Below are 8,814 nucleotides of genomic sequence, written 5' to 3'. Positions count from 1 at the left end.
GGCAACGGACCGGCATGGCATGCTGGCCGTGGCGGTGGCACGACATGCTGGCCAAGGCAGTGGCATGGCATGTTGGCCACGGCTAAGGCATGGCACGCTGTGGCATGGCACGCTGGCCAAGGCAGTCGCAAGGCATGCGGGCCGAGGCCGCGGCACGGCCCGCTGGGCAACGCGGTGGCATGGCATGCTGGGCAACGCCGTGGCAAGGCATGCGGGCCGAGGCCTTGGCATGGCATGCTGGCCGAGGCCGTGGCATGGCATGCGGGCCGAGGCCGTGGCAAGGCATGCGGGCCGAGGCCGTGGCATGGCATGCGGGCCGAGGCCGTGGCATGGCATGGCATGCGGGCCGAGGCCGTGGCATGGCATGCGGGCCGAGGCCGTGGCGTGGCATGGCATGGCATGTTGGGCAACGCCGTGGCAAGACATGCGGGCCGAGGCCGTGGCATGGCATGTTGGGCAACGCCCTGGCAAGCCATGCGGGCCGAGGCCGTGGCGTGGCATGTTGGCCAAGGCTAAGGCATGGCACGCCGGGCAACGCGGTGCATTGGCATGCTGGGCAGCGCGGTGGCAAGGCATGGGGGCTGAGGCCGTGGCATGGCATGTTGGGCAACGCCGTGGCAAGACATGCGGGCCGAGGCCGTGGCATGGCATGCGGGCCGAGGCCGTCCGTGGCATGGCATGCGGGCCGAGGCCGTGGCACGACATGTTGGCCAAGGCTAAGGCATGGCACGCCGGGCAACGCGGTGGCATGGCATGCTGGGCAACGCGGTGGCAAGGCATGCGGGCCGAGGCCGTGGCATGGCATGTTGGGCAACGCCGTAGAAGGGCATGCGGGCCGAGGCCGTGGCATGGCATGCGGGCCGAGGCCGTGGCATGGCATGTTGGGTGACGCCGTAGCAAGGCATGCGGGCCGAGGCCGTGGCATGTCATGCGGGCCGAGGCCGTGGCATGGCATGCGGGCCGAGGCCGTGGCATGGCATGTTGGCCGAGGCCGTGGCAAGGCATGCGGGCCGAGGCCGTGGCATGGCATGTTTGGCAACGCCGTGGCAAGACATGCGGGCCGTGGCATGGCATGGCATGCGGGCCGAGGCCTTGGCACGACATGTTGGCCAAGGCTAAGGCATGGCACGCCGGGCAACGCGGTGGCATGGCACGCCGGGCAACGCGGTGGCAAGGCATGCGGGCCGGGGCCGTGGCATGGCATGTTGGGCGACGCCGTGGCAAGGCATGCGGTCCGAGGCCGTGGCATGTCATGCGGGCCGAGGCCATGGCATGGCATGCGGGCCGAGGCCGTGGCATGGCATGTTGGGCGACGCCGTAGCAAGGCATGCGGGCCGAGGCCGTGGCATGTCATGCGAGCCGAGGCCGTGGCATGGCATGCGGGCCGAGGCCGTGGCATGGCAAGTTGGGCGACGTCGTGGCAATGCATGCGGGCCGAGGCCGTGGCATGTCACGCGGGCCGAGGCCGTGGCATGGCATGCGGGCAGAGGCCGTGGCATGGCATGTTGGGCGACGCCGTCGCAAGGCATGCGGGCCGAGGCCGTGGCATGGCATGCGGGCCGAGGCCGTGGCATGGCATGTTGGGCGACGCCGTAGCAAGGCATGCGGGCCGAGGCCGTGGCATGGCATGTTTGGCAACGCCGTGGCAAGACATGAGGGCCGTGGCATGGCATGGCATGCGGGCCGAGGCCGTGGCACGACATGTTGGCCAAGGCTAAGGCATGGCACGCCGGGCAACGCGGTGGCATGGCATGCTGGGCAACGCGGTGGCAAGGCATGCGGGCCGGGGCCGTGGCATGGCATGTTGGCCAACGTCGTAGCAAGGCATGCGGGCCGAGGCCGAGGCCGTGGCACGGCATGCGGTCCGAGGCCGTGGCACGGCATGCGGTCCGAGGCCGTGGCATGTCATGCGGGCCGAGGCCGTGGCATGGCATGTTGGGCGACGCCGTAGCAAGGCATGCGGTCCGAGGCCGTGGCATGTCATGCGGGCCGAGGCCGTGGCATGGCATGTTGGGCGACGCCGTAGCAAGGCATGCGGGCCGAGGCCGTGCCGTGGCATGCGGGCCGAGGCCGTGGCATGGCATGCGGGCCGAGGCCGTGGCATGGCATGTTGGGCGACGCCGTAGCAAGGCATGCGGGCCGAGGCCGTGGCATGGCATGCGGGCCGAGGCCGTGGCATGGCATGCGGGCCGAGGCCGTGGCATGGCATGTTGGGCGACGCCGTCGCAAGGCATGCGGGCCGAGGCCGTGGCATGGCATGCGGGCCGAGGCCGTGGCATGGCATGCGGGCCGAGGCCGTGGCATGGCAAGTTGGGCGACGTCGTGGCAAGGCATGCGGGCCGAGGCCGTGGCATGGCATGCGGGCCGAGGCCGTGGAAAGGCATGTTGGGCGACGCCGTTGCAAGGCATGCGGGCCGAGGCCGTGGCATGTCATGCGGGCCGAGGCCGTGGCATGGCATGCGGGCCGAGGCCGTGGCATGGCATGTTGGGCGACGCCGTAGCAAGGCATGCGGTCCGAGGCCGTGGCATGTCATGCGGGCCGAGGCCGTGGCATGGCATGCGGGCCGAGGCCGTGGCATGGCAAGTTGGGCGACGTCGTGGCAAGGCATGCGGGCCGAGGCCGTGGCAGGTCATGCGGGCCGAGGCCGTGGCATGCGGGCCGAGGCCGTGGCAAGGCATGTTGGGCGACGCCGTAGCAAGGCATGCGGGCCGAGGCCGTGGCACGTCATGCGGGCCGAGGCCGTGGCATGGCATGTTTGGCAACGCCGTGGCAAGACATGCGGGCCGTGGCATGGCATGGCATGCGGGCCGAGGCCGTGGCTCGACATGTTGGCCAAGGCTAAGGCATGGCACGCCGGGCAACGCGGTGGCATGGCATGCTGGGCAACGCGGTGGCAAGGCATGCGGGCGGAGGCCGTGGCATGGCATGCGGGCGGAGGCCGTGGCATGGCATGCGGGCCGTGGCCGTGGCATGGCATGTTGGGCGACGCCGTCGCAAGGCATGCGGGCCGAGGCCGTGGCATGGCATGTTTGGCAACGCCGTGGCAAGACATGCGGGCCGAGGCCGTGGCATGGCATGCGGGCCGAGGCCGTCCGTGGCATGGCATGCGGGCCGAGGCCGTGGCACGACATGTTGGCCAAGGCTAAGGCATGGCACGCCGGGCAACGCGGTGGCATGGCATGCTGGGCAACGCGGTGGCAAGGCATGCGGGCCGAGGCCGTGGCATGGCATGTTGGGCAACGCCGTAGAAGGGCATGCGGGCCGAGGCCGTGGCATGGCATGCGGGCCGAGGCCGTGGCATGGCATGTTGGGCGACGCCGTAGCAAGGCATGCGGGCCGAGGCCGTGGCATGTCATGCGGGCCGAGGCCGTGGCATGGCATGCGGGCCGAGGCCGTGGCATGGCATGTTGGCCGAGGCCGTGGCAAGGCATGCGGGCCGAGGCCGTGGCATGGCATGTTTGGCAACGCCGTGGCAAGACATGCGGGCCGTGGCATGGCATGGCATGCGGGCCGAGGCCGTGGCACGACATGTTGGCCAAGGCTAAGGCATGGCACGCCGGGCAACGCGGTGGCAAGGCATGCGGGCCGAGGCCGTGGCATGGCATGTTGGGCGACGCCGTAGCAAGCCATGCGGGCCGAGGCCGTGCCGTGGCATGCGGGCCGAGGCCGTGGCATGGCATGTTGGGCGACGCCGTAGCAAGGCATGCGGGCCGAGGCCGTGGCATGTCATGCGGGCCGAGGCCGTGGCATGGCATGCGGGCCGAGGCCGTGGCATGGCATGTTGGCCGAGGCCGTGGCAAGGCATGCGGGCCGAGGCCGTGGCATGGCATGTTTGGCAACGCCGTGGCAAGACATGCGGGCCGTGGCATGGCATGGCATGCGGGCCGAGGCCGTGGCACGACATGTTGGCCAAGGCTAAGGCATGGCACGCCGGGCAACGCGGTGGCAAGGCATGCGGGCCGAGGCCGTGGCATGGCATGTTGGGCGACGCCGTAGCAAGCCATGCGGGCCGAGGCCGTGCCGTGGCATGCGGGCCGAGGCCGTGGCATGGCATGTTGGGCGACGCCGTAGCAAGGCATGCGGGCCGAGGCCGTGGCATGTCATGCGGGCCGAGGCCGTGGCATGGCATGCGGGCCGAGGCCGTGGCATGGCATGTTGGCCGAGGCCGTGGCAAGGCATGCGGGCCGAGGCCGTGGCATGGCATGTTTGGCAACGCCGTGGCAAGACATGCGGGCCGTGGCATGGCATGGCATGCGGGCCGAGGCCGTGGCACGACATGTTGGCCAAGGCTAAGGCATGGCACGCCGGGCAACGCGGTGGCAAGGCATGCGGGCCGAGGCCGTGGCATGGCATGTTGGGCGACGCCGTAGCAAGCCATGCGGGCCGAGGCCGTGCCGTGGCATGCGGGCCGAGGCCGTGGCATGGCATGTTGGGCGACGCCGTAGCAAGGCATGCGGGCCGAGGCCGTGGCATGTCATGCGGGCCGAGGCCGTGGCATGGCATGCGGGCCGAGGCCGTGGCATGGCAAGTTGGGCGACGTCGTGGCAAGGCATGCGGGCCGAGGCCGTGGCAGGTCATGCGGGCCGAGGCCGTGGCATGGCATGCGGGCCGAGGCCGTGGCAAGGCATGTTGGGCGACGCCGTAGCAAGGCATGCGGGCCGAGGCCGTGGCACGTCATGCGGGCCGAGGCCGTGGCATGGCATGTTTGGCAACGCCGTGGCAAGACATGCGGGCCGTGGCATGGCATGGCATGCGGGCCGAGGCCGTGGCTCGACATGTTGGCCAAGGCTAAGGCATGGCACGCCGGGCAACGCGGTGGCCTGGCATGCTGGGCAACGCGGTGGCAAGGCATGCGGGCGGAGGCCGTGGCATGGCATGCGGGCGGAGGCCGTGGCATGGCATGCGGGCCGTGGCCGTGGCATGGCATGTTGGGCGACGCCGTCGCAAGGCATGCGGGCCGAGGCCGTGGCATGGCATGTTTGGCAACGCCGTGGCAAGACATGCGGGCCGTGGCATGGCATGGCATGCGGGCCGAGTCCGTGGCATGGCATGTTGGGCAACGCCGTGGCAAGGCATGCGGGCCGAGGCCGTGGCACGGCATGCGGGCCGAGGCCGTGGCACGGCATGCGGGCCGAGGCCGTGGCATGGCATGTTGGGCGACGCCGTAGCAAGGCATGCGGGCCGAGGCCGTGGCCGTGGCATGGCATGCGGGCCGTGGCCGTGGCATGGCATGGCATGCGGGCCGAGGCCGTGGCATGGCATGTTGGGCAACGCCGTGGCAGGGCATGCGGGCCGAGGCCGTGGCATGGCATGATGGCCGAGGCCGTGGCATGTCATGCGGGCCGAGGCCGTGGCATGGCATGCGGGCCGAGGCCGTGGCATGGCATGTTGGGCGACGCCGTAGCAAGGCATGCGGTCCGAGGCCGTGGCATGTCATGCGGGCCGAGGCCGTGGCATGGCTTGTTGGGCGACGCCGTAGCAAGGCATGCGGTCCGAGGCCGTGGCATGTCATGCGGGCCGAGGCCGTGGCATGGCTTGTTGGGCGACGCCGTAGCAAGGCATGCGGGCCGAGGCCGTGGCATGTCATGCTGGCCAAGGCCAAGGCATGGCATGGCATGGCATGCGGGCCGAGGCCGTGGCATGGCATGTTGGGCAACGCCGTGGCAAGGCATGCGGGCCGAGGCCGTGGCATGGCATGATGGCCGAGGCCGTGGCATGCCATGCTGGCCAAGGCTAAGGCATGGCATGCCGGGCAACGCGGTGGCATGGCATGCTGGGCAACGCCGTGGCAGGGCATGCGGGCCGAGGCCGTGGCATGGCATGTTGGGCAACGCCTTGGCAAGACATGCGGGCCGAGGCCGTGGCATGGCATGGCATGTTGGGCAACGCCTTGGCAAGGCATGCGGGCCGAGGCCGTGGCATGGCATGCTAGCCGAGGCCGTGGCATGGCATGTTGGGCGACGCCGTGGCAAGGCATGCGGGCCGAGGCCGTGGCATGGCATGCGGGCCGAGGCCGTGGCACTTCATGTTGGGCGACGCCGTAGCAAGGCATGCGGGCCGAGGCCGAGGCCGTGGCATGGCATGTTGACCGAGGCCAAGGCATGGCATGCCGGGCAACGCGGTGGCATGGCATGCGCGGCCGTGGCCGTGGCAAGGCATGCGGGCCGAGGCCGTGGCATGGCATGTTGGGCGACGCCGTGGCAAGGCATGCGGGCCGAGGCCGTGGCATGGCATGCGGGCCGAGGCCGTGGCACTGCATGTTGGGCGACGCCGTAGCAAGGCATGCGGGCCGAGGCCGAGGCCGTGGCATGGCATGTTGACCGAGGCCAAGGCATGGCATGCCAGGCAACGCGGTGGCATGGCATGCGCGGCCGAGGCCGTGGCAAGGCATGCGGGCCGAGGCCGTGGCATGGCATGTTGGGCGACGCCGTGGCAAGGCATGCGGGCCGAGGCCGTGGCATGGCATGCGGGCCGAGGCCGTGGCATTGCATGTTGGGCGACGCCGTAGCAAGGCCTGCGGGCCGAGGCCGTGGCATGGCATGTTGGGCGACGCCGTAGCAAGGCATGCGGGCCGAGGCCGAGGCCGTGGCATGGCATGTTGACCGAGGCCAAGGCATGGCATGCCGGGCAACGCGGTGGCATGGCATGCGCGACCGAGGCCGTGGCAAGGCATGTTGGGCGACGCCGTAGCAAGGCATGCGGGCCGAGGCCGTGGCACGTCATGCGGGCCGAGGCCGTGGCATGGCATGTTTGGCAACGCCGTGGCAAGACATGCGGGCCGTGGCATGGCATGGCATGCGGGCCGAGGCCGTGGCTCGACATGTTGGCCAAGGCTAAGGCATGGCACGCCGGGCAACGCGGTGGCCTGGCATGCTGGGCAACGCGGTGGCAAGGCATGCGGGCGGAGGCCGTGGCATGGCATGCGGGCGGAGGCCGTGGCATGGCATGCGGGCCGTGGCCGTGGCATGGCATGTTGGGCGACGCCGTCGCAAGGCATGCGGGCCGAGGCCGTGGCATGGCATGTTTGGCAACGCCGTGGCAAGACATGCGGGCCGTGGCATGGCATGGCATGCGGGCCGAGTCCGTGGCATGGCATGTTGGGCAACGCCGTGGCAAGGCATGCGGGCCGAGGCCGTGGCACGGCATGCGGGCCGAGGCCGTGGCACGGCATGCGGGCCGAGGCCGTGGCATGGCATGTTGGGCGACGCCGTAGCAAGGCATGCGGGCCGAGGCCGTGGCCGTGGCATGGCATGCGGGCCGTGGCCGTGGCATGGCATGGCATGCGGGCCGAGGCCGTGGCATGGCATGTTGGGCAACGCCGTGGCAGGGCATGCGGGCCGAGGCCGTGGCATGGCATGATGGCCGAGGCCGTGGCATGTCATGCGGGCCGAGGCCGTGGCATGGCATGCGGGCCGAGGCCGTCCGTGGCATGGCATGCGGGCCGAGGCCGTGGCACGACATGTTGGCCAAGGCTAAGGCATGGCACGCCGGGCAACGCGGTGGCATGGCATGCTGGGCAACGCGGTGGCAAGGCATGCGGGCCGAGGCCGTGGCATGGCATGTTGGGCAACGCCGTAGAAGGGCATGCGGGCCGAGGCCGTGGCATGGCATGCGGGCCGAGGCCGTGGCATGGCATGTTGGGCGACGCCGTAGCAAGGCATGCGGGCCGAGGCCGTGGCATGCCATGCGGGCCGAGGCCGTGGGATGGCATGCGGGCCGAGGCCGTGGCATGGCATGTTGGCCGAGGCCGTAGCAAGGCATGCGGGCCGAGGCCGTGGCCGTGGCATGGCATGCGGGCCGTGGCCGTGGCATGGCATGGCATGCGGGCCGAGGCCGTGGCATGGCATGTTGGGCAACGCCGTGGCAGGGCATGCGGGCCGAGGTCGTGGCATGGCATGATGGCCGAGGCCGTGGCATGTCATGCGGGCCGAGGCCGTGGCATGGCATGCGGGCCGAGGCCGTGGCATGGCATGTTGGGCGACGCCGTAGCAAGGCATGCGGTCCGAGGCCGTGGCATGTCATGCGGGCCGAGGCCGTGGCATGGCTTGTTGGGCGACGCCGTAGCAAGGCATGCGGGCCGAGGCCGTGGCATGTCATGCTGGCCAAGGCCAAGGCATGGCATGGCATGGCATGCGGGCCGAGGCCGTGGCATGGCATGTTGGGCAACGCCGTGGCAAGGCATGCGGGCCGAGGCCGTGGCATGGCATGATGGCCGAGGCCGTGGCATGCCATGCTGGCCAAGGCTAAGGCATGGCATGCCGGGCAACGCGGTGGCATGGCATGCTGGGCAACGCCGTGGCAGGGCATGCGGGCCGAGGCCGTGGCATGGCATGTTGGGCAACGCCTTGGCAAGACATGCGGGCCGAGGCCGTGGCATGGCATGGCATGTTGGGCAACGCCTTGGCAAGGCATGCGGGCCGAGGCCGTGGCATGGCATGCTAGCCGAGGCCGTGGCATGGCATGTTGGGCGACGCCGTGGCAAGGCATGCGGGCCGAGGCCGTGGCATGGCATGCGGGCCGAGGCCGTGGCACTTCATGTTGGGCGACGCCGTAGCAAGGCATGCGGGCCGAGGCCGAGGCCGTGGCATGGCATGTTGACCGAGGCCAAGGCATGGCATGCCGGGCAACGCGGTGGCATGGCATGCGCGGCCGAGGCCGTGGCAAGGCATGCGGGCCGAGGCCGTGGCATGGCATGTTGGGCGACGCCGTGGCAAGGCATGCGGGCCGAGGCCGTGGCATGGCATGCGGGCCGAGGCCGTGGCACTGCATGTTGGGCGACGCCGTAGCAAGGCATGCGGGCCGAGGCCGAGGCC

This window comes from Camellia sinensis, unplaced genomic scaffold, assembly GCF_055761805.1.
Source record: "Camellia sinensis isolate YWXY unplaced genomic scaffold, ASM5576180v1 Unanchor4, whole genome shotgun sequence".
Classification (NCBI taxonomy): Eukaryota; Viridiplantae; Streptophyta; class Magnoliopsida; order Ericales; family Theaceae; genus Camellia; species Camellia sinensis.
Note: the sequence above shows the minus strand (reverse complement) of the source record.